General features: G+C 46.6%; 1 protein-coding gene across 2 annotated transcripts in view; it reads left to right on the top strand.

The window, feature by feature from the left end:
- The window catches only part of CPEB4 (cytoplasmic polyadenylation element binding protein 4), a 293293-nt gene that overhangs the window by 4771 nt on the left and 262148 nt on the right, over nt 1–26374 (top strand). The window contains exon 2 of one of the 2 annotated variants that reach the window (XM_089769517.1): nt 1479–1515. The exons of the other annotated variant lie outside the window; for it this stretch is intronic. The gene's annotated coding sequence lies outside the window, so the exon portion shown is untranslated. The remainder of the gene's footprint in view (nt 1–1478; nt 1516–26374) is intronic. 2 annotated transcript variants of the gene reach the window in all.

Below are 26374 nucleotides of genomic sequence, written 5' to 3'. Positions count from 1 at the left end.
TGTCAGGACCCCTTGAGGTGGATGGCGTTACTTACAATATCTGTAAGACAATGATGTTTGTCTCACCAGAGGGCACCACAGTGATATGCTCCGTTATTTAGGGATGGAGTTTCCGCTAAACAAATCAAAGCTTCCTGATGTTGCTTGTGAGGCGATGTCAGTGGGAGCAGAACATCCTGTCCTCATCCCTCACGCTGGGAAGCAGCGATATTACTCATCGATTAACGTCACCAGTGAACAAGCAAAGAAAGCCAGAGGGACATCTCTGAGCTTGCATCAAATGTGGCCACTAAGACAGCATAAAGCAGGGAACTCAATGAAAGGCAATCTTTTGTAGGAGCCCACCTATGCTTTCTGCCTTGGGGAGGAGCTCCTGTGCTCCTGGCTTCATTGACTATGTTAGGTAAACTAGTTTACATGGCTCTGTCGACAGAGCCACGTAGTCTAGACATACCCTGAATGACAAAAGACTGATTTGGCATATCACAAAGACACTCTGCGTCCATTCACTGAAGAGACATCGATTCATAGACTTAAAAGCTAGAAGGGACCAACATGAGCATCTAGTGTGACCTGCATGTTCCAGGCCACAGAACCTCCCCCTGTCCCTTCCCCCGTAATAGACTCATAACATCTGGCTGTTACTGTAGTCCTCAAATCATGATTTAAACCAGGGATGAAGAATCTACAGCTTTGATCCAGCCTAAAAGACTTGGGGCTCTCCCTCCCCCACAGTGGGGCGAGCCATGCTGGGGCTCCAGCTATATAGGGAGTGCCACCCTCAGCTTGCTTCTGCACCCTACCTTCACACATCTTATTATTTAGACTTCTAACATTGGTATATAAGCACTTTAAACTTGTCATTATTTAGCTGTCTGCCATTACATGATAAGATTGAATGGGCACTTTTTCATTTAAGTGCTTCTAATCAGATCTTATCCATATTTTATTATCTTCTGTCTTCTCTAGGACATAGAGAATCTCTAATAATAGACCCTCCTCTAAGGGACATGGACCCTGTTGATATAGGGATAGTTGAAATCCCCCATTACTATTGAGTTTTTTATTTTTATAGCCTCTAATCTCCCTTAGCATTTCACAGTCAGTATCAACATCCCGGTCAGGTGGGCAGTAATATATCCTTATTGCTATATTCATATTATTAGAGCATGAAATTACTATTCATATTCTGTGGAACAGTTTGGTTCATTTAAGATTTTTTTTCATTTGATTCTATTGTTTCTTTCACGTATAGTGCCACTCCCCCAACAGCACGACCTCTTCTTTCCTTCTAATATATTTTGTACCCTGGTATTACTCTGTTCCATTGGTTGTCCTCATTCCACCAAATTTCTGTAATGCCTGTTATATCAATCATCATTCCTTCCCATGCCTGGGGGTGTTAAGCACCACCCATTCCTACTTCCTGCCTTTTTAAAAAAATGTGTTAATTGACAACGTCACCCCGTTTTTTTCAGATTTCCTGCCCTTTCAGCCTTTCTCCCCATTGAGGAGGTAAGCCAATCAACAACTGTTAACTCACATTTCTTTGAAAGAAAATACTAATGTAATAGGAAAAGGCTACTCTCCACTATAGCTACATGCAAAGAAGAGTCCATCACTGGTCGCTTGTTTTCTTTTTTAAAGATGTCTTGTATAACTTACAAATGAATATTTAAAAAGAAATCTGGTTTATATGAGGTCTAGGTGCCATCTTGACAGCCATCATGCTAGCACACTCTGCCACAAGGTGCTCTAAAATGCACATAATGCCTTCAAGACATAAAAGGGGCAGGAAGCATCAGAATTGCTGTTAGGTACTTCCTTTTTCTGTTTAGAAAACATTTCCATTTCATGTATGTTAACCCTCCATTAAAGTAACTGTCCCAACAGTTCTGATAAAGACAGTCAGTTCCTACAGACAGGATTTTCCTGTAGGCACATGTAATTTATTTGTCAGTGTGTATTTCTCATCTCCTCAGTGCCTGATCCACAGAGGATATGAGAACAGTACAGTCCCCAGCTACGGAGGCTAGCTTCTTAGCTCAAAAGCTGTCAAAACTTACAATTTTGACTCTGGGAGGTCCTGGTGCCAGGCCAGCCAAGATGGAGATCCTCACGTAAGTGAGGCTCATAGGAGAGTCAAACTGTTGTAGGCTTCTGATGATCAGGATGAACTTCTTCTGTCCAGAGAAGGGATGTAATAGTGTAGTTGATTAACCGATAAGCAAAAGCTTATAGGTTAATGCTATAGACTACACACATTTCTCTTTCCCTCTCTCCCTACCAGTACATTTTTAGCAGTCTTGTGATGGGTCCGGGACCTACCCCTGCTGTGGCTTTGGATTTCAAGTGTACTAAGAGCGGGGTGGGCAGGCAGCCCAGCTCAGTTCTGGCTCGTGCCAGGTCTGGGAGCTCAGACCTGCCCCCAGACAGGGGCTGCTGCCACTCTGCACTGTTACCTCTTTCTCAGAAGCAGCAGCGCAGGGCGACAGGCAGCCGGTCCATGAGGGGAGCTGGTTTTTAAACTGGCTCCCTTCATAGACCAGCTTCTGCCTGGTACCCTGCGCTGCTGCTTCTGAAACAGTGGCTGCTGGCCCCGCCCCTGGGGACTATAAAATATTTGACTAACCAATAAAACTTCATGAGGTCACTCGACTATTCAATTAACCAATATATAACATCCCTAGTCCAGAGAAAATACATAACCCATTTTGATCAGGGTGTCTGTGTTTTATGTCTCCCATGATGTCGGACTGTAGAGGGTGAGAGTCCTGCTCTACACTTATGCAGTGCTCTCTGAATGGGTCTTCACCTGGGACTGAACTGGGGCCCTCCATAACAAAAGTCTTGAGTCTCCACAGCTGGAGGCAGAGAGGTATGCACTATAGCCTCTGGCTGGAGCAGACTCACATCCTCTATGGATTAGGCAGTGCTGGGGATGTGTAAAACATACATACCTGTGGGTTACATTAGTTTAGCACCATAATACCGCGATAAAAATAGAAAGCAATGATGATAATGACAGAACGGAACTTACAACAACTTTGAATGCCTCTTGTGTACACAGAGCTGCACTTCCTGATCTCAGACTGGGAGCCAAATTATCCATTCCTGAAAGTACCCCCAGGAGGGGGATAGCAAGGACAGGGATCTCTGCAAGAAGAACCTTACTAACTCTCCTCTGAACAGAAGGGTCTGAGGTCGGAGGGGGGGAGAGGAAGGGATCCTGCCTCTCTTCTTCCCCCAAGATCTCTACCGGAAGTGAATTATTGCCCTTTTCTTCCCCTCACTGAAAGCCAAGCTATCACTGGCCAAGCAGCAACCCTCCTTCTGCCTTAAACACCTTCTCAGTGAGATGGCTGCAGGCAATGCTGCTTCAATGCTTACATCCATTTTCTCAGCAAATTTGAGCTTCCTAGATAGTATAAAGTATCACTGCAGCTTTCTTTTAAAAGACCCCCATAACAATGAGAGGTATGCACTAGAGAGAGAGAGAGAGAGAGAGAGAGAGAGAGAGAGTCGTCTCCCTACGTATGAAGGGAGGATAGGATTTCCTTTTCCATCACTTGCTCTTTCCTGGGTTACTGCCTCTATAATCAGATCCCAGGGGCAGGAACAGTCTCTGCATGCTCCGCTCTGCTGTTTCTTCAGAGGATGGCGTGTTTATTTTAGTAAGGAATGATTTCACATGAACGGTCATGCTCATCAGAGTTCTTTGGAGGAATTTTTCCCCCTAAGGATGGGAAGGGGGGCAGAGAGGAAAATGAACCCTTTGGGGTTTGCCACAGCTCCCCATGTTAGTGATAAAAGAGCCCAGATTTGTATGGAAGGGAAATAGTTGGCAGCTTTGTCCTCACTGTCCTGACAACATTTGGCCATGAAATTAAAAAGCCAGTTCTAGAGTTTAGTTTCTAATAGCTTTGTCTCTGCCATGATTCAACATAGACACAGAAATCTGGAATAGTGGCTTTAGCCAGGTCTGGTATGTGCAGGCTGAAATGCGCGCTGAATGACAATAGGGATCCATTGCAGAGGAAGGAGGGGACTCTCTCTCTCTCTCTCTCTCTCTCTTTCAGCAAAATGATTGAAATCTGGCAGTTTCAACATTCCAGCATTGAAGCAGTAATGCTGATTTCACCGAGAGACTGGACTGCAAAGCACTGAGCAGAGATGATTATTTCCCATTCCCTGTGGTTCGGAAGGGGGAGATGGATGTATTTCGAAAAATCAGACATCAAAACTGTAACGGGAAATAACAAGCTGTGCCAGTAATTTGAGGGGGGAAAAGGCAGAGAGAGCCTGTGACAGTTCTGGACAGTGCATGGGAGACAGTGTTCTCAAAGCACAGGCCTAGATGTGCCTGCAATCCATCAACATTTAAAAAAAAATGAATTTTGACTTGAGCTCTGGGTCTTCAGGAAGTCTCCAGTTTCTATTTCTTCAAAGCTGTGTATTAGGGGTAAGAAGGGGTTTGGTGGCAAGATTATGACACACAATTGGCTCCCTTATTGAGGGATTAGGGCAGGACTGGGGAACCTTTTTTGAGTCGGGCCACTGACCCACAGAAAAATCAGTCAGGGGCCACACACAAGTGAGAAGCAAAGTGAGACACCCAGACTAACAAGGAGACAGACTCTCCCTGCATTCCCCTCGCACACCAGAGCCTTTGGGGGCGCGGAGAGAGGGAGGTGTCCAGACTAGTAGATTTTAGTGCTCCGACCCTGCAGGTGGGTGGATGGGTGGCTGGAGCACCAGCACAGGCAGGGCCTGCTTTAGGCCGAATCGGTCGAATTGGGCCCCGCACTTAAGGGGGCCCCACGCCCCTGAACCTGGAAGTGCCGGCCGGCGTTACAATTCAGAGCCGGGGCCCTGCTCCACCAATATGTGGAGCTGGGTCTCTTCCCCCGGCTCTGTTTGGAGTGGACCCCGGACTCTCTCTGCCACTCCCCGTGCGCGTTCTCCCACCCTGCCCCCAGAGCGTCCCCCTCGGCCCCGGACCAAAGCTACTGTGCGCAGCTCCCCCTCGCTGCCTGCTGCTGCCATGTGTGGCGTTGCAGGTGGGCAGGGCCCGGGCGTGACGTCACGTCACACCTGGGATTTTAAAACTCCTCGGAGGCACGTTGCGGGGCTGCCTCCGGGTTTGGCCTCCGAGGCCTGAGCACAAACTCCAGCCCTGAAACGTGGAAGGCAGAAGGTAGGGAAGGGACTTGTGCAGGAGGGGAAGGGAAGGGACTTGTGGAGAGGGGTAGGGATAGGGGAAGGGACTTGTGCAGTGGGGAAAGGAAAGGGGCTTGTGGGAAGGGGAAGGGGCTTGTGCAGGGGGGGAGGGGAAGAAAGAGGAAGACACCAAGAGACAAATGGCAGGTGGCCAAGTGCAGACAATGAGGGAAAGGGCAGGAGGGGAGGTATCAGTGGGAGGGGGGACAGGGTGATGCTGGGAGAGGAGAGGATGCTGGGAGAGGAGAGAAGAGGGAAAGGGCATTGGGGGCTAGAGGGGGAGGTGCTGGGAGAAGACTTGAAAGAAGGGGTGGGCATAAGGAAGGTAGGGATGGAGCAAGTCATGTGTGAGGGCACAGAAGGGCAAGAGGGGAATGGGGCAGAGAGTGGTGAGGGGTTGGGAATCAGGGGAAAAAGGGGGCAAGGGCAGTGAGGGAAGGGGGAGGCACCAGGAGGGTGCAGAGCTAAAGGAAGGTGCAGGTGCCAGGGGATTCTGGGGTGAAGCAGAAGGGAAGACACCTGCAGGGGAGGGACCAGCACCAGAGGAGAGAGGCAGGGCAGGTGTGTAGATGGAGGTGTTGGAAGAGGGGATGAGGAGGGGTAGCTCACTTGATCAGAGTGCGGCTACTGGAGGAGTGGGCACAGGGGGGAGTGAAGGGCTGGTGGAGGGGGGGCAGGTCGCAGGAGGGCTGAGGTCAGTGAGAAGGGCAGGAGTCAGGACAGCAGAGGAGGGTGAGGAGTTGGGGGGCAGCAGGCACCAGGGGAGATGATGGAGCAAGGAGAGGAGACATGGCAGTAGAGAGAAAAGGTAAAGGTTTATTAATAACTTGGTATGCTGCCCACGGCCAGTTTGTTTGCGCCCCACGGTGCAGTTTGGGTTTATGTGGGGATCAACTTGTGGCCAGCGAGTGGGAGCCAAAACAAAAAAGTAGTCAGTGTAATGATCTTCTGTTGATATGCGTTTTAGTAGGTAAATTCTTGAACTGTCATTGCTCATGAAAAGTGCTGTCACATGGGTAGAAATCGAGTAAATATTGCATTTTATTAATATCAGCAGAACTGACTTAAATGGGGCCTGTGTGTTGTGTAGTCTTGCCTTAATCTTTGTATTTATGCCTGTTTGTGTGAGAGAAGCTATTTGTATATATTTGGTTGCATATGCAACCACACTTAAGTTGAGGCCCTCAGCATGTTCTGTAAGTATCAGTGTGGCCCCTGGGGCTTCCAAAGTTGAGTTGCCCTGGCTCATCCCTGACAGGTGTCTGTCTAATCTGGTCTTAAATATCTCCAGTGATGGAGATTCCGCAATCTCCCTAGGCAATTTATTCCAGCGTTTAACCACCCTGACAGGCAGGAAGTTTTTCCTAATGTCCAACCTAAACCTCCCTTGCTGCAATTTAAGCCCATTACTTCTCATCCTAACCTCAGAGGCCAAGGAGAACAATTTTTCTTCCTCCTCCTTGTGACACTCTTTTAGATACTTGAAAACTGCTCTCATGTCCCTTTTCGGTCTTCTCTTTTCCAAGGTAAACAAGGCCAATTCCTTCAGCCTCATGTTCTCTAGACCTTTCATCATTTGTGTTGATCTTCTCTGAACTTTCTCCAGTTTCTCCACGTTTCCTGAAATGTGGCACCCAGAACTGGACATGATACTCCAGCTGGGGCCTAATGTAGATGGCTCATTCCTTACCTAGGGGACGTGAGATTGGGCGGGTTAATTTCCAATTCTCCTGTTCATTCTTTTCCTAAGCTAGGAGGTCACGGTAGTTCTGATGGGGGCTCTGCAGGAAGGCAGCCCGCACTGCCCCCTGCCTGAAACCTTGTACAGGTGTTAAACAGCTGTCCAGCCCACCCTAGAGGTGACTGCATTTCAGCGTGCCTGAAGCAACACAGCACCAGCAATGGACAGGAGAATGGCTCCCAGGCATGGCTTGCTCATGACTGCTTCAGTCTCATTGGATGGGCCTCAGCCTCTTTTCTTCCCCTCCCCTGCTTTGCAATAGGGCTGTAGACTCTGGGGGGAGAGGGGTGGAGGCAGGCAGAGGTGTCTCTCTGCAGCAGATGTAGACACATCTCTGTATTAATCATTCTCCCGTTGAAGTTTTTAGCTTTGTATTGAGTCCTTTTACATGGAAATTTTGTATTAAGTCTTGGTAGAATAGTCCCTAGGACAAGTGAGGCAGAGACTGTCCCTGTGGGGTGAATGAGGTGGGAATGGATAAGGCGGAAGGTGAGCACCTCTGGGCAGTTGCAAAGGTTGGAGAGGGGATGGAAGCTGGATCCAAGATCAATGAGCCCTGGGAAGTGAGCCCATTGAAAGGAGATTGGACTTGTGGATGCCTTGGGGGTCAGCAGCAAGGGCCTGCTTTGGGAAGCCCCCTCTTTGGATGTGGCAGCATTGAGACACCACCCAGAAACAGGCACCACAGACACTAACTGCAGATTCATGGGACGGCTCTCACAGATCTTGCACATGCATAAGATGATAGATCTGCAGGAGGGGGGGACCGTGGTGTAGTCAGTTGCCCCTAGGAGAAAAATAATATAAAATTTAGTTAAAAATAGACGTCACACGTTTTTAAAAGGAATACCATATCTCCTGCCTTTTGTTTATTTTTGTCTCTTTAGGCCCCCAGTTAAAATTTTCAAAAGCACTGAGGGTATGTCTACACGACAAAGTTAATTCGAACTAACAAACGTTAGTTCGAATTAACTTTGATAGGCGCTACACACGCGAACCGCTAGTTCGAACTTAATTTGAACTAGCGGAGCGCTTAATTCTAACTAGGTAAACCTCATTCTACGAGGACTAACGCCTAGTTCGAATTAACTAGTTTGAATTAAGGGGTGTGTAGCCACTTAATTCGAACTAGTGGGAGGCTAGCCCTCCCCAGCTTTCCCTGGTGTCTACTCTGGGCACCACCAGGGAAACTCTTCTGCCCCTCTCCCGGCCCTGGAGCCCTTAAAGGGACACGGGCTGGCTATGGTGCCTGTGCCAGGTGCAAGCCTGCCAGCACCCAGCCAGCAGACCCTGCACCTGGCACGGCTCGAGCCAGCCACCCACTGCCTCTTCCCGGGACCAGGCTGGTGGCTCCCGGGAGCCTGCCAGGTCTGCAAGAGGCGGGCGCCCGCCTGGTCTAGTGCAGACATTGTGGACCTCATCCACGACCTCCGCACTAGCACAGGAAAGTGGCCGTCTAGGGCAGGATAGCTGCCAGCATGGCCACCCAGGAGCAGGTTTGCATGAAAATCAAGGTGGTCCACTGAGACCCCTGACCCTGAGCCCTGAGCTTAGAATGGCCGTACTGGATCAGACCAAAGGTCCATCTAGCCCAGTAACCCCCTGGCTAATACCACTCCATGGACCCAACCTCCATGACTTTATCTAACTTCTCTTTAAACTCTGTTGTAGTCCTAGCCTTCACAGACTCCTGCGGCAAGGAGTTCCACAGGTTAACTATTTGCTTTGTGAAGAACAACTTTCTGTTATTAGTTTGAAGCCGGCTACCCATTCATTTCATTTGGTGTCCTCTAGTCCTTCTATTATGGGAACTAATGAAGAACTTTTCTTATGCACCCTCTCCACACAACTCGTGCTTTTATAGACCTCTATCATATCCCCCCTCAGTCTCCTCTTTTCTAAGCTGAAAAGTCCCAGTCTCTTTAGCCTCTCTTCATATGGGACCTGTTCCAAACCCCTGATCATTTTAGTTGCCCTCCCCTCTCTCTTCCCCTTACCCACCTCCTTTTCCCAGTCTCCCCAGAGGTTAATCCCCCCCCCCCACCCTGAGTTTTGTTAAATAAAGAGAGTTTCTATTTTTAAAACGTGTCCTTTATTTTGTACATCAGGAAGGGGGGCTAGGGAGGGGTAAGTGGAAGGAGGTGAGGGAGGAATGGGGTAAAAGCCCCCGATGGAGAGGATTGGGGTGGCTCTGCAGGCTCCTTGGGGTGGAAGCTCTCCTGCAGCCCCCCAATTCTCCCCCCCCCCCCGGATGGCAGCCTGCAGCAAGTGCAGCCGGGCTGATGGCCGAGTGCTGTGATGTGCTGAGTGTGGGCATTGAGGGCACTCTAAGCCAGGACTGCTTTACTGTCCCTCATTGAGTTAGACAAGCGAGCGGGGGACCCCTGAGAACTGTCTGTCCGGGGTGGGGGTCGGGTCCCTTTAAACACAGCCCTCGGCTAGCCTGAGACAGCAGCTCCACACTCTAAGTCCTAACCTGATGCCCTGCCGGCACTGCTTCCGGCCATCCTTAACCTCGGTTCAGGGTCCACTCAATGTGGACATGCTAGTTCGAATTAGCAAAATGCTAATTTGAACTAGTTTTTAGGTCTAGATGCACTAGTTCGAATTAGCTTAGTTCGAATTAACTAATTCGAATTAAGTTAGTTCAAATTAGTTCTGTAGTGTGGACAGACTCTGAGTGACTAAAGTCACTTTTGAAAATTGGACTTGGAAATCTAAGCTCAGATTTTCAAAGGTAATTAAGCTCCTAAAGAGACAGTTGCCAACTCAGATCTTCAAAGATATCTATCTGATCTTTACACACCTTTGAAAATCTGGTCATAAGTGTCCTAGTCAGTTCTGAACGTGAGATGTAGGAGCCCAGTCCTAATTCCTTCAGGCTTTTTTTTTTATTTGAACATTTATCTATACTAATTCCCCTCCTTTCTCTTTCACTATCCAATAAATGCATGGATCAAAATTATAGGTGCTTCGTGAATATGCTGACTTGAGAGTGGAAAGATTTCATATTGTCATGTATGACTCCTGGTAACTCATCTCAAATATGAAAAACTAGGTTGATACCTGTTCATATCAGGAGCTGTTGAATTCATTTCACCATTTGCAGTATCACATTAGGATGTTTAGTGGAGAAGATATTGTTTTTTTTTAATTTATACTGTGGGCAAAGCATGGGATCACAAGAATTCCTCCATTGTTTTGGCATGAGTCTCAAAACATTTGGTGTTTTTCTAAAGGCCTGAAGTCAATTTATTATGTAGGAATCTCAGCTTTCATTTAAAAAAAAGTTCTCTATACTTCTGGGCCTTAAAGCTAAGGAGAAAAGCTTTAAAACATGAACACTAAATACTCAAGAAACAAAAGGCCAATAAAAATCCAACATGTTTTATTTTTAAAAAATCTTATGATTTGTAGACCATTCTCATAACTTTGTGAAGGCGTTCCTTGTGATTTTTGGGCTGGCAATACTGCTCTTTGATTGGTGAATTTAGAGAGGTCTCTCCCTTCAGTTTCTCTTTCCACCCTTCTTTTTTGTCACAAGTCATCAGAGAATCATAGAGACAGTGGAGAGTAGGGTGAGTCCATGACTATGGTTAATGACTGGTCAGGGTGACTAACTATTATCAGCCAGTGGTCTGAATGAACTATCTACTGCCATCTATTGTATTTACCAATAAACTAGGTAAATACAACTTAGATGGGGATACTATAAGGTGGGTGCGTAACTGGCTGGATAACCGTACTCAGATAGTAGTTATTAATGGAAAGGCATAACATGTGGGGTTCCGCAGAGGTTTGTTTTGGGACCGGCTCTGTTCAATAGCTTCATCAACGATTTAGATATTAGTATAGAAAGTACACTTATTAAGTTTGCAGATGATACCAAGCTGGGAGGGGTTGTGACTAATCTGCAGGATAGGGTCATAATTCAAAATGACCTGGACAAATTGGAGAAATGGTCTGAGATAAATAGGATGAAGTTTAATAAAGACAAATGCAAAGTGCTCCACTTAGGAAGGAACAATCAGTTTCACACATACAGAATGAGAAGCGACTGTCTGGGAAGGGGTACGGCAGAAAGGGATCTAGGGGTTATAATGGACCACAAGTTGAATATGAGTCAGCAGTGTGATGCCGTTGCAAAGAAAGCAAACATGATTCTGGGATGCATTAACAGGTGTGTTGTGAGCAAGACACGAGAAGTCATTCTTCCGCTCTACTCTGCACTGGTTAGGCCTCAATTGGAGTATTGTGTTCAGTTCTGGGCACCGCATTTCAAGAAAGATGTGGAGAAATTGGAGAGGGTCCAGAGAAGAGCAACCAGAATGATTAAAGGTCTAGAGAACATGACCTATGAGGGAAGGCTGAAGGAATTGGGTTTGTTTAGTTTATAAAAAAGAAGATAGAGGGGGGACATGATAGCAGTTTTCAGATATCTAAAAGGGTGTCATGAGGAGGAGGGAGAAAACTTGTTCATCTTGGCCTCTGGGGATAGAACAAGAAGCAATGGGCTTAAACTGCAGCAAGGGAGGTTTAGGTTGGACATTAGGGAAAAGTTCCTAACTGTCAGGATAGTCAAACACTGGAATAAATTGCCCAGAGAGGTTGTGGAATCTCCATCTCTGGAGATGTTTAAGAGTAGGTTAGATAAATGTCTGTCAGGGATGGTCTAGACAGTATTTGGTCCTGCCATCAGGGCAGGGGACTGGACTCGATGACCTCTCGAGGTCTCTTCCAGTCCTAGTATTCTATGATTCTCTGATCTGTTAATCAACTGTAGGAAAAGGCTTCACGAGCAGACCTTATTTATATAGACATACCTACTTTGCCACAGAGATCAGTAGACACACTTGCTGGGTCAAGGTGATCAATTTTGGCTCTTTTGGGTTGAAATTCACTTAAGACTTGGAGCTGGGAGAATGAAATGTTGTTATCCATATTGTATGATTAAAAGGTAAAAGACTTGAACTTAATATGACCTGGCTTAGGGTCTACCATAACTTGAACACTAAGCAGAGGACAGTGAGTCACATCTAAGTGAAAGTCACAGAAGATGGAAACAGGTTTTATTTCTGGTGGTGTAGAGTCTATTTGGGAGTCCTCAATTATATCTGGCACTTTAAAGTGTTTAAAGGCAGAACTGACTAGAATCAGTTGAGAGTCCTTGTCTTGTCTCAGTGATTGCTTGAGCAAAAATCATTGATAAAATCTTGTGTAGACTGACCTTGGACTCAATGTGTAGGCAATATGTTGAAGGGCTCAACATGCAGGCAATGTGCAAAGGAGGCAATGTGCAAATTCAGATTGTGCACTGTGCAACATGCAGGCAATGTGCAAATGTGTTGAAGGGCTCAATATGCAGGCAATGTGCAAAGGAAGCAATGGTGGGGAGGTACCATATTACCTAGTGAAATCATTGGTGCTGAAATCACTAAGGTCTGGATTTGACCACAGAACTGACACTTTCTTAACAAAGACTGCAATGCTCTCTGGTAACTTTTTAAAAATCAAACTTTAAACTTTATTGAAAAGATTGGATAGTTTTCAAATGAAAATATTTGACCTGCACTTAAGGCAACTGATTTAATTTTGTGTAAAACTTTGCATAATAAAGGATGGCCTTTTTTTGGAAAATGTTCAACTATATTGATATACATTTTGATCAGATCTACTTCTGATATTATATTTGTGTGTGGTTGTGGGGGCATGTGTGGTTGTGTTTGTGGGGTTTTTTTGGTTTGTTTTTTTTGTTTTTTTTTGCTCAAGAAAAAATCCTGGGTGGTGGGACCCCGCCAAAACTGTTCGAATTGGGCCCCGCACTTCCTAAAGCCGGTCCTGAGCACAGGCTCCCCAATGCTGATCCTCCAAGTTGGGGAATGGTTCCCCACTCCTGGATTAGGGTATGGCAACAGGAAATGTTTTATTTAAAGAGATGCTATCAGATCATGTTTGCCTCCACATGTAGATTATGTGAAACACATTCAAATAGGTCTGTATTCCCATTTCAGAACATGAAGTGGGTAACTGCAGCCTAATTTTTGAATACAATAATTATTTAACTTAACAAAAGTCCCTTTTTTAAACAAAAATCAAACAGAAATGTTCCTAGGACATAAAAATGAATGAATAAATAAAAAGAACAAGATATATAATTTTGGGGCCTCATTCACTGTTGCCTTTGGGATCTATAGGTGACAAGCTAACAAAGGTGACATGTGGCAGGCATAAATGCCCCTCCCCCCTAGGAAGTGCCTTTGGTTCAAGGAGAAGCTCTGCATTACTTCTGCAGCAGTCCTGGTGCAAGGGGTGTTTTGGGATGGATTTTTGGGAGATGGTTGAAGCAGAACTGGGACTGGCGCATTCTTATGCTTCAGCTGTTTTGTGCCCCTTCAGAGCTCCATAAGGGCTACTGTAGCATGCTCTACTAGTTGGTGCACACTGAACTCCTTAGCTTGCACCAGGCCTCAGCCCCTGAACACGGGAGATGCAAGCTGCTCCCCTTTGTCCCTGCGCTGACTGCTGCACAAATGAAACATTGAATCTGGCTTGTTGTTAGCAAGTAGAGATGTAAAACATTATGTTTAACTGGTTAACTGATTAAACGGGGATAGGTAGGGAAGCAGCTTTAGCCTGGCTGGGATGGAGTGGCTCCCCACTTGCTGTGGGTGGGGGTGCTCCAGCTAGGCTGCAGCACTCCTGCCCATGGTGCGCCCGAGCCAGGCCCATTGCAAGCAGGGCTGGAGTGTCCCCTGTCCGCAGCACACTGGGCTAGGACCGGTGCAGGCAGGGGCTGGAGTGTCTCCTGTCCGCAGCGTACCGGGCTAGGACCGGTGCAGGCAGGGGCTGCTGTAACTGGGCTGGAGCACCTGCCCCACCCCGGCCTCAGTGTGCCCTGCGTGGCTGGAGCAGCCTCCCTGTCCGTAGTGGGCAGAGGCAGCTGCCTCAGGTACCAGATTGTGGGGGGGGGAGGGGCTCCACTAGGACCCAGAGTGTAGAAAATTGTGTCTGCTGCTGGTGCATATGTATTCTTTCTGCAGTACCATGAGAGGAGTAGAACAGGAAGAAGGCAGAATTGCGACCTTTCAAAGTTTTGGCCCAAGCGAGGGAACATGGGGACGTCATTTGAGCTCCCCGCCTCAGGTACCAAAATGTTGTGGGCCGGCCCTGCTCCAGCCCCTACGGTTAACCATTCACATCCCTATTAGCAAGTGAACATTTTCCCTGTTGTGTTTGCAAACTCAGCGTTGCCCTGTTGTGCTGTGGTTTGAAAACTTTGAAATTGCACTTTAGTAAAAGGTGCCTATAAACATAGGTGCAACTTACTGCAGTATAGTTGGAACCAAATTCGGGCTTTAATCTCCAGTTGTCGGAGACAGACAACTCCCACTAATTTTGGATTAGAATTGGGCTTTACTTTTGAGGGTTTTAGCAGATTCAGGAGCTCAAAACGTTATTCTGTGGCTTGTAGACAGCAAGATTGAACTGTTTTCTAACTATACTGGGGACAGCTGTTTCATAACCTTGTCCTCCTTCAGCTTGGTAGCAATTAAGGATGTTAAGAGGTGGCTAATTGATTAAAATGTTTATTGACTACACGATTAGTCAGAAAAGTAAGGCTACCTCAGTTCCAGCTTGCACTGGGTCCAGGAACCAGCCCCTGCTGCGTCTCTGGTTTAAATGTAGTAACAGCTGGGTGCTCAGGCAGCCAAGCTCCTACCACATTTAAACCACAGAGGTGCAGCGAGGGTAGCTCCTGGACTTGGTGTGAGCCAGGATTACTCAGTCCCATCTCGTTCTGGGTCCAGCAGCCCCCATCCGTGGGAGGTCCCAGCAAGGAGCTGGGACCCCCTGCAGATGGGGGTTGCTGTCAGAGCAGCCTCTGCCTGTGGCAAGCCTGGGCCTGACATGGGCAGAGGCTGCTTTGTGGCAGCCTCCCGTGTTCCTCCTCCCGCCCCACTGCTGCCTCAGATAGAGGCAGCAGTGCGGGAAGGGGCAGGTGGCACCGTGGAAACAGTGCTGGGGGAACTGGCTTTTAAGCCGACTCTCACCACTCCTCCCAGTACTGGCTCCTGCTTCCCACTCCCCCTTGCTGCTTCTGATACAGGCGACTGGAACAAGTTTGACTTCTATGGGGGAGAGGAGAGCGAATTGTTGACTCGACTACCTGATAAGCCTAGGTTTATTGGGTAGTTGACTACCCAACTACTCATTTACATGTCTAATAGCAATCGTAGTGTAAAACAGACAGCTGTGGAGTTAGGCAAAACCAACGCACACACAAATTTGCTCATCAGATGTTACAAGTTCCAATGTGGGATCACTGTTTAATTCTATGCATCCAGCTTCATCTATATAACTGGTCAGTGCAGCATCCATTGGGTTTTTGGGTGGATTGGGGTCAGGGTTGTTGTCAGCTTCTTTTGGCAGCCAGGAGAAGAGAGAGAGTTTTAACTTCTTGTAGATTTACAGGATGAATAGCTTGGCTGCACAGGTGGCCAATTATTGCAACAATTGAGAAGTACAAGGGATGTTTGCTCAACCCATAATTCTGTTCTGAAGAATGTACAGTGTTTACTAAGCCTGCCAGACTTTCAGAAAGATCCTAAGCTCAGGAAGAAAATGTATATTCCCTGTTGATTTGTCATTCATGTTGTACAACATATTATCCATGCAGCATATGCTATATATCCATGACATCTTCCCAGTTGTCCTCAATTCAGACTGCAAACACTTAAGTGTGTATGGAACTTATCGTATGTGCATTATCTCATAGATGTTAGTGGGGCTGCTCATGTGAGAAAATTTACACATGCTCTTGACTGGTTGCAAGATTGAGCCCCTGAATTATTTAAAATACTATTGGTACTACCTGGGTTCTGTCATAATAAACACTTTGCATTTGCCTCTGATATTCGACTGATGTACACATTTTTATAATTGTATTTTGTATGTTTTGTGATGTGTGCTGCTGGCAACTGGAACAAGTTTGACTTCTATGAGCTGCATCCTTAGGTGTCTGAGGAGACATTTGTGAGGCAGAACTGATGTAACATGTTACAAAGGAGACATGCTGTGCTCTCAAATGGAAATTTCACTTTTGTTTGTTCTTGTTTCCTTGTTCCTGTCTGGCCCCAGCCCTCCCTGGCCTCCAGGGGCCTTCTGTTTGCCCCCAGCCCTCCCCAGCCACCAAGGTCTTTCTGTCTCTCCTCCCCTCCCCCCTCCCCAGCCGCCTTTGGCCATCAGGGGCCTTCTAAGTCTCCCCCCGCCAGGGGCCTTCTGTCTGACTGTCTGGTCTGTGCCAGCAATGCCCCTGTACCATGTATATCGGCCAAACCAGACAGTCTCTATGACGAGAGATAGGTTGACACCATTTCTGATGTCTGATTTGAAATACACATAAACGTGTAGGGGAACATTTTAACCTGCCTGGTCACTCAATCATGGATTTAAAAGTAGTCATTCTTCTACAAAGGAATTTCATTTTTCAGTTACAGAGAGAGACTGCAGAACTGGAGTTCATCTACAAGTTTGACACTGTTAACTTGGCTTTAAATAAAGATATTAACTGGTTGGTGCATTACAAAGCCAATTTCCTCTGCTTTTAACATGCTCATTTTCACATCAAACGGTATAAATGGGTAGTTTAACCAGTTCCACATCAAAAGCCATAAATGTGAAGTTTAACCAGTTAACCAACTAAGGGGGGGGAGGGGCAGAGTAAACCAATTAAGGGAGGCAGAGTAGCCCCTGTCTGCGCCCTCCCCAGGCCTGCCACAGACAGGAAACAGCTCTGGGTACCTGGAGCAGCCTCTGCCTGTGATGTGCCAGGCCTGTCATGGACAGGATCTGTTCTGGGCCTCTGGAACAGTCCCTGTCTGCAGCAGGCCCTTGCAGGACTGGAGCACCCCCTGCCCATGGCAGGCAGGGAGCTGCTACAGTTCCCAGCGGTTAACCGGAACCAATAAGTATCACCAATTAAGGGTGATGCTTCCTGGTTAACCTTTCACATCCCTACTTCAGACTGCTTGACAACAGAAGTAAATGTGAAAGAGGACATGCTTGTGTCAAATGGGCAGCTGCTTTTTCCTGACCCGAGCCTTTCGGTTCAACATCAGTGTCAGGAAAACATAATGTCGCTATTACTAGGAAACGCCTCTCTCTCTTCCCCCCCCCCCCCTCGCCCCTACAATTCCAATGAATCTTCCTTCTCAAGAGCTCCATATTCTCAAAATGTCTTACCATGGAATTGGGATGGAAATACCTTTGATTCTCCTCTGCTCCCCATCCCCTTTCATACACCCATTAGATGGGGGAGCAGACTCTATAGGTACGGTTGCAGAGGTGTAGGAGAGTACCACAGAGCTCCCTTACAACTGATGAGGGAGCTACACTAATGCCAGAGACTGACAAACAACCCTTCACCTACCTGCTAATGAGAGGAGAAAGGCTGGGCTTTCTCTGTCACAGACCGGAGCAGGGGAGCAGAGGACGGGAGAATGAAAAGTAATATAATTGAAAATCATTTCCACTGCCCCTCTCTCTTGTTCACGTACCTATCTCCACAACATCTAGGCAGCAAAGATCTAATTGGAAAAGCTTAATTTTGTCCAAAAGGACCATCCTATGCAGCACCTCCTTGAACGCCGCTTGAGAAGACATGCTGAGGACAACATGGAGTGGCACTGTATTTCTTCCTTTTTTCATATGCTGGCTGTGAAGCAGGACTTGAATCTCCTTTCCACACACATTAATATATGTAATATTTTTGTGTGTGTGAGTGTGAGTGTGAGTGAGAGAGAGAGCGCTAGCTCGCTCACAATGTGGGTTTACATTGCCCCACATAACTCTTGATTGTCCCTTATCTACAGACCCAGGCTATCCTCCCTTCCCTGCAGAGCCGCTGTTCATGACATTTTAGTCTGGTAAATGATTTATATTTGAAACACTGAATCAGGAAGATCCATTTTGAGAAGACATTGTGTGTTTTCAAGGAAAGAAGCCCGCATTTTTCATTAATCCATGAACAAAATTTCTTACATAACTCATGTTAGACTGATTTCCCACCCTCCTACCCTCTCCTGTTTCGTGATAGAACTCTTTTAAACATGGCTGTTTCATGTTTAAATTGAAAGTTATTCTTGCTTTGAATTGTTTGAAGCTTCATAATTATGTGAGAATGGAGGGGTTGGCTTAGCTTGGTTTAGTTTGGTTTCTATGACTGTGGAGAGGGATTGCAATGGGAAGGGCAGCGGCATCAATTCATTTTTCTTGGGGAGGAGGGGCTAATTCCCTCTCCAGCAGCGATCCTGTTCTGCTCATCTCCCACCCACTCCCCCGGGGATGTCAGGTTCCCTACAGCTGGTGAGCCTCCTATTTTGCTTACCCACACAGTACAAGAGCTAGTGCTGCCAAGGGTTATGTTCTTGGCCTATGCTCCACCACACAGGAATACATTGCCCATGCACCAGGTTGCAACACCGTGTGGCCACTCACTGTATAGAGTGGTGGTTGGGTCAAATTTCAGTTGTGTTGCAATCACATGGATGGAGCAATGTTCAGGACTGCTCCAGCAGCAGCTGTACTAACAATATGGAAGAATTGCTCAAAAGCCATAGCTCTGTGGCCTTTGGAACTTTGAGCAAATGCAAAAACCTGGTGGGGAGGCAAGGGAAGGGAGAGGAGGTGTGTGGCAGGGCAAGGAATCAAGCTAGAAGACACCATGAGAATTAGCAGAGCCTAAAATTAATCTAGCTGACCTGGGGGCTCCTGTTTGCCCAAAACATTTACCCTGCTGCATAAAAACATGACCCGACATACAGATTTGTCAGCTTCTTTGTTTTCTTAGATTCTGGACAGGGAAGTTAGCCTATAGTCAAGTAAACTGAATCAGAGGCAGCAAGGTAGTGGGGGAGGAGTGGGAGCCAGTGCCCATGAGTGGTTGACTTTACGCAGGCTCCCGGAGAGCACCGGCTCCACCTGCCCCTCCCCCCCCCCCCCCCCCCCGCGCGGATGCCTCTTAGAGAAAGGCAACAGCGTGGAGGGTGAGGGGGGCAGGTGGGAGCCAGTGCATGCGGAGCTCCCCGCGTGTATCAGTTCTCGCAGATCTGTTTGCACCCCCTTTGCTGCCTCTGGAAGAGGCAGCGAAGGGGGGCAGGCAGGAGCTGGTGCTGGCTCCGTGGTGCTGCCCGCCCCCACTGCGCTGCTGTCTCTATCAGGCGAGAAGGCTGCTGTGAAGCACCTCTGTCCTCAGGAGGTCCAAGGTCCCTGCAGACAGAGGCTGCTCCGCACCCCATGGAACAGCTTCTGCGGTGAGACTGCAGAGGCTGCTTTGCGGGGTCTCAAGTGGCGCCCCGAGAGTGGGGTCAGACTGCACTTGTTGCCAGCCCCGCCCCTGGTGGCTGTCAAATAGTTGTGTAACTGATCATATTTTATGCAGTTACACGACTATTCAGTTACATGATATCTAACATCCCTATTCTGGACATTGGGTTTAAAGTAGGGATGTTAGATAATGTTTATTTTAGTAATTGTGTAGCTGCAAAAAAAATGTTATCGGTTACACGGTTACTAATATACTCCCTGGAGGTAGGGCTGACAGCCAGTACACTCCCGGCTCCTGGCCTACTCCTCCCCCTGCCACCTCGTGCTGTTGCCTCTGTTTCAGAGGCAGCAGCCCAGGGTGGCAGACAGAGCCGGTCCACAAGGGGAGCTGGTTTAAAAATTAGTTCCCTGTGCAGACTGGTTCCTGCCTGCCATCCGCTGCTGCTCTGATACAGAGGCAGCAGCATAGGGTGGCAGCAGCCGCTGTCCGCAGAGGGTCAAGCTCTCTGTGGACATAGACAGCTCTGGCATCTCCTGAAGTTCAGAGGCAGAAACATGAAAGTGTGTGAGGGAGGTGGCTCTGTGGGATCCGGTGTTCGTGGGGAGCCAGGACACTGACTCCCGCCTCCCCCTACCTTGCTGCCATTGAAAATGTTGGCCCTAATTTCACACTGTACAATGGAAATAATGGCATTTCTCCCATGTAATGTGCATTCAGGCAGTCAGATGGAAGGCACTATAGAAGTGCCACCACTTTGTGTCCATTGTTAGCAGGTTACTACTGCAATCTGAGCAGTGGGGGGTGGGAATTGTTTTCTTAGAACCATAGCAGTCAAATTACATAGATTTTCTCCCACCCTTCTTTTTGTTATATGCTCATAACAATACATTTCTCAAGAAACAAAATCCTTTTGCAGACTGATAGGAGAAATAGGGTTGCGAGGCATCTGGTTTTCCACCAGAACACCTGGTGGAAAAGGGACCATGGCAGATCTGGTTAGCACAGCTGACTGGGCCACTAAGGGTGTGTCTGCACTGCACCGTAGCTCGAAATAAGATGCGTAGTTTGAGCCACGCAGATTGTGTATCTTATTTCGATCTTATTTCAAAATAGGTTTTTTAGTGATTTAGCGCTGTCTACACAGCGCCAAATTTTGAAATAACCCGCCATTCTGAAATGTCCCTCACTCTTCGTGGAATGAGGTTTACAGGGATGTCGGAATAGCGAGCCCATTGTATTTTGAAGTAGAGGGCTTGCTGTGTAGACGTGGGATTGCTATTTTGGGACACTCTGGTATCCCGAAATCATGTTGCAGTGTAGACGTAGCCAAAAAGTCCATTTGGTCGCAGTGCCAGCAAGGCAGGAAGGCTCCATGGCTGGTTCCATGCGGCATGTCCAGCTCCTAGGTGGAGAGGTGGCCAGGGGGCTCCACATGCTCTCCCCACCTAAGGATGCTGCCCCAAGTGCTGGTCCATAGCTCTCACTGGCCACAGTTTGCAGCAGTAAGAGCTGTGGGGGTGGTGCCTGCAGGCAGAAACAGTGTGTGGAGCCCCGCTTGTTGCTTTTCCACCTAGGAGCTGGACATGAAGCCACTTTTTGGTCAGAACTGCCTGGAGCCTGCATCCCAAACCACCTCCCGTGCTCCAACCCCTTGCAACTTGGTACCCGGCCTAGCAAAACTCCCAGAATCTGCACCCCCTTCTGCTTTCAGATCCCTTGGTCCCAGCCTGGAGCCCCCTCCTGTGCTCCAAACCCCTCACCCGCAGTCACACCCCAGAGCCCACACCTTCAGCTCGGAGCCTGTGCTCCCTTCCTCCCAAACTCCAGCCTCTTACCCCAGCTAGGAGCCCTCTCTTTCATCTCAAAGTCTTCATGCCTGGCCCTGCATTAGACCTTGCATCCCCAGCCAGCATCCTCACCCTTTCCCACTCCCCACCCCCTCCCTTAGCCCAGAGTCCCTCCCACATGCCAAATCCCTCAGCCCCTGCTTGGAGTGCCCCAAGGCCTTTTCCCTCCAGTGCCCCAAGGCCTTTTCTCCACCTGGTGAAAATGAGCAAGTGAGTGAGGTGAGGGAGGGAGGGAGGATGGAATGAGTGGCGGTGGTGGTGGGGTCTTGGAGGAGTGGGCAGGAGTAGGACTTTTGGGACAAGGCAAGTGAGAAAGTTGGAAACCTTAGGGGGTGTTGACACTAGAATCCCAGTTGCAAAGGTAGTCAGGGCCTAGAAAGAAAACTAAAACCTGCAAATACTCTCCCCACAGGGGAACAAGGGAGGCTCCAGAGCAAGAAGGTTATGAACATCACATGGTTCCATGTCTCAGAACTTTTAACTATTGGAGATGTATGAAACATTCCAGGTGAAATTTGAAAAGTTTGAAAACCATGGGTTTTATTTTGCATTTCCCAAAGGGATCCAATTTTTAAATAAAGTTATATTTCCTTTTACTATGTTAAAAATAGGCTCATTTGGAGTAAAAAATGTAATCTTTTAAAATAAAAGTTGAAAACTTGTCAGTATTCAGCTGTGCTGATCAGTGCATCTTCCATATAGCCATGGCGGTTTGAGGATGTGCTGGGTTAAGATTACCAGATACAGTATCAAGTGTCTCGGGGATGGGGGCGGGGGGTTAGCGCACACGTACAAAACCAATAAACAGAGGCAATAGTAGTCATTCACAAAGAAGAAGTTAATATATCAGATGACAGGCAAAACTAGTTTGAATAAAATCAGGACTGACCCCAAATGCACTCTTGGCAGTTTGTTATGGTGATATTGCTGGGCTCCATGTCCTTGAACTGGTTTGTATGAGTTCTGGGAGGCATGTTGGGAGGTTTGTTGTTGTAGGATTGCTCCTGAATGCTGGCCTAACTGCTAGAACCAGTTTTCTTTCCTTATCTCCTCCCTTTTTTGTTGCAGATATTAACCTGAACACAAGCTGCTTATATTTGCAAGGAAGTGATGGCGTTACATATGAGAAAGATGAGTAGGTCAAATTTGGGGATCTCCTAACTTTAGAAAGCTATACAAAATTGTTCTAGTATTTTCTGCTGCAACATTGTTGATTTCCATTGCTGTTCCTAGGAAGATGTTTATTATGCTAATTTCCTTATTCCTCACCTACCCCTCCCAACCCCAGTTCCGGGTCTAGTTGCTCAGGAGAGGCCAGGAGAGCGATGCCCTCTTGCTGACACACGGGTAATCCAATCTTCCACCCTGTTTGTCTGCCAGGCTGAATTTGAACTCATCTGCTTGCAGTGCCAGGCTATTGTACTGACTCTGCCATAGGAGCTGGGAAGTTGATACTTGAAGAGATGTTAATGAGGAAGAAAATTAATTAGTTAATGTAAGAGGGAAAAATAATCCCAGCAGTTTTGCAAACCACTTTCTCGGGTCCTTCTCCAGCTTCTGGCAGTAGATAGCGCAGGGTCTGCTCTGAGCTGTGCACACAGCTTCCCCCTAAATAGACACGTGATCGAATGCCAGCAGTAACTGAGAGTCTAAAGATGAGCATTCAGACCTGGGCTGGGGTGCTAGTGATAGTAGAGGGAACATAAAGGGTTTAGAGTGTGGTTCCTTACCAGCCACACCTATTGGCTCCGTCTAGACTTGCCAGCTGTCTACACTGGCCGCTTGAATTTGCGCGAGAACACTGATGATCTAATGTAAGATTGTCAGTGTTCTTGCGCAAATACTATGCTGCTCCTGTTCGGGGGAAAAAGCCCTCTTGCGTAAATGTATTTGTGCAAGAGGGCCAGTGTAGACGGCTAAAAACTTTTGTGCAAAAAAGCCCTGATGGCGAAACTGGCGATCGGGGCTTTCTTGCGCAAAACCGTGTCTAGATTGGCACGGACGCTTTTCCGCAAAAAGTGCTTTCATGGAACAGTGTCTGTGCCAATCTAGACACTCTTTTCCGCAAATGCTTTTAACGGAAAAACTTTTCCCTTAAAAGTATTTGCGGAAAATCATGCCAGTCTAGACATAGCCATTAAGTTTAGGGAAAGTGGGATGAAGCCTTAAGAAAACAGAAGGCTGCAATGAAGGGGAGAGAGGAAGAAGAGGAGAAGAAATAGCAAAGGGGGAGAAACACATGCATACAGAATTAAATAACCTGCATGTGTGATATATGCTCAGCCGCATTCCCCTTCCCAGAGTTGCTGGTAGCTCTGTGTTCTTGCTGCGGAAATCAAACCCCTGCTCCTGGGGTCCCTCACAAAAGCCAGCTGTGTGTAGTGTATTGAGTTGTGAGATGGGCTGGGGAGGGATCAAACACTGGCACAGCTGGGATAAGACCATCAAGGCTAGAAGGCAGCAAGATCTTATCAATTATTTGAGAGGATAGAGTCAATAAAGGAGTTTTTCAATATAAATATCAGCTGTGATGGGACTGAGAGGAGTGAGTTATTCGCACCAGACTAAACTGCAGTAGCCCTGGAAGATAAATTGTGTTTGATGGATGCCTTCACATTCTCACTTCAGTAGCAGGTGCCTTCTTGCTTGCCCCAGTGCAGTGACAGCTTTGTATGGTATGAAATATGCTGGCATGAGCATGTGCCATGGCTACTCCTGCTCGTACTTCACACACTCTAATCATTTCATGGCCGCTACGCAGTCTTGGAGCTTTTATGTTACCCACCAGTCACTAGATTCCTCTGTTATGCAATGTAAATGTTAGAAGACTGATTCCGCTACCTGATGAATAGCATGGTGATCGGGAAAGAGATTCTCCAGCATTTGAAAGGTTCAAACTGCTATCCTGCCATTGGCACCATCACACCCACATAATTTCTTGAGCACCCAAACACCCTCACATGCTCTCACACCCATACTCACATCCTCTGACACATTCCAATGCAAATGCCCTTGCAAAAATGTGTGTGCATCCAATGCACTCGCCTCATACAAAAATGTTCACTAACACACAAATGCACACTCATCCTCTCGCATGTTGGCACAACGCTACTCCATACAAATGCCCACTGACGTACCTTCGCAGAGTATCCACATGCATGTACAGGCACATACGTACCCACATCTTCCTAAGATTGCTGACGTTGGTTCAGCTGAAAGCCTGTTAGCAATCGGGAAATTTTCCCAAAAGTTATCTACTGTGGACAATGCTTGAGAATGGAGAAGGCAGCTGCATACTGGCTCTTGGCATGTTTTCGAAATCTGTAAGGCGATCATTAAAAATGGCCATCTTAGGCATTTGGGTTTTGCAAAGGCTTTCTGTTTGTCTTTACATTTCAGAACCTGGCACTATAATGATAGCTGTGGCATGTAATATGTCCGTTGTGCATTGAAATTAATAGAAGAATTAGGTGCACAGGGAATGCAGGACTTAGCATAACACCTAGAAGTAGGCAATAGAATGCATATACATGGTATAGTTGTAAAGCTCAACATTATTCTATTTTCTTGCATGGTGAAAATCTTTTTTTATTTTGTGTTTGTGTGATGCAGAAACCACAGACATTAGATACACTATTATAGTGAAATACATATTTGGTATTTAATAGTTGTCATGTTCACAGCTACCAGATGCTATAATGAAGGTTCAGTAGATGTTTCCATTATAACTCTGCTTATACCTGATCTCAACTTTCTCAAAATCCTCCTTTTAGGCTGAAATATTCTTTCTTGGTCTTTTCCAAAAGGCGGATTTATCATTTCAACAAAATAGGTTCAACCATGCAAGAGGGTGAAGTTTGATGGAGAACTACATGCTGTATGTTTAAGAGGATGTGTACTAGCCCAGTTCCTGAACTGAATTTGAATTGTGTGCAGTGGGATGTGGATTGCAAGGGAGAATAAAGACATTTGTACACCACCTTAGAAAATCTTGGATTCTGGGGCTGACTGCAGACACCTGAACTAGAACCAAAATGGAACCAGGTTGCTACCATGCAAAATTAAAAAGGAGGCAGAGGACTTTTTACATTAAGGATTGGGAAAAGGCCAAGAGATGCAGAAGAGTGCATTAGAAAGACAGCTACAACCCTTAGGATTGGAGGAGTTGTTAAAGCAGATACTCTATATTATAGTGAAGAGGAAAGGATAGAAGTTTATAAAGAGCAAGTAAAAACTGAAGAGACACAGTCAGCTGAAAACAATCGACAGAGTAGATTGTGCTGATGGGGGAATTGCATAGAAAATGTGAAAGAAAGCATAGAATCATATAATAAAAATCATATATAAACAGTACTGTACAATCTCTGTATAGAAATTCCATGCTTTAATAAGAAGGGTATAGCAGTTGGAATATACTAGTGACCAGGATGGTGACTGAAGTGCTCAGGAAAATTAGTTTACAAAAACATAAAATCCAGTAATAATGAGGGATTTTAACTGTCCCCATATTGACTGGAAATGTGTCACCTCAGAGATAAAAAAATCTAGACACCATTAATGCTTGCTTCCTGGAGTAGCTAGTTGTGGACCACATAAGGAGAGTTACAGTTCTTGATTCAGTCCTAGGTAGAGCCCAGGATCTGGTCCAAGAAATGAACTGCTCAGAAATAGCAACTATCAAGTAATTATATTTAAAATCCTTGCAAGAGGAAAATATCAAAGAAACCCACCACATGAGCATTTAACATCAAAAAGGAGAGTAATACAAAATGAGGAGGTTAGCTAAAACATAAATTAAAAGGAATAGCGACATCAGTGAAATGCCTTTAAGCTATGTGGAAGCCTCTAAAAAACACGGTAATAGAGTATCAAACTGTATGTAAGCCCCCCAAACAAAGAGGATCAAAAAATGCCGCCATAGCTAAACAACAGAGAAAGAAGTAATCAGGGGCAAAAAGGCATCTTTTAAAAATTGGAAGTTAAATCCTGTGGAGGAAAATAGAAAGGAATATAAACTCTGATGAGTCATGGATAAAAGAAAAATTAGGCACATCGGAAAAGAATCTGAAGATCAACAAACAAAACCCAGAAACAAACAGCAATTTTTTTAAGTACAAGAGATGCAGGGAACCTGTAAAACTGTGAGGCCACTGGGCAATCAAGGTGCTATTGAACCATTTCAGGAAGTTAAGGCCATTGCGGAGAAACTAAAAGAATTCTCTGCATCAGTCTTCTCTTCGG

Source organism: Pelodiscus sinensis, chromosome 16, assembly GCF_052426305.1.
Source record: "Pelodiscus sinensis isolate ZL-2025 chromosome 16, ASM5242630v1, whole genome shotgun sequence".
In the NCBI taxonomy this organism is placed as follows: domain Eukaryota; kingdom Metazoa; phylum Chordata; order Testudines; family Trionychidae; genus Pelodiscus; species Pelodiscus sinensis.
The sequence above is the reverse complement of the archived record's forward strand: the minus strand, read 5'-3'. Positions and strand labels throughout refer to the sequence as shown.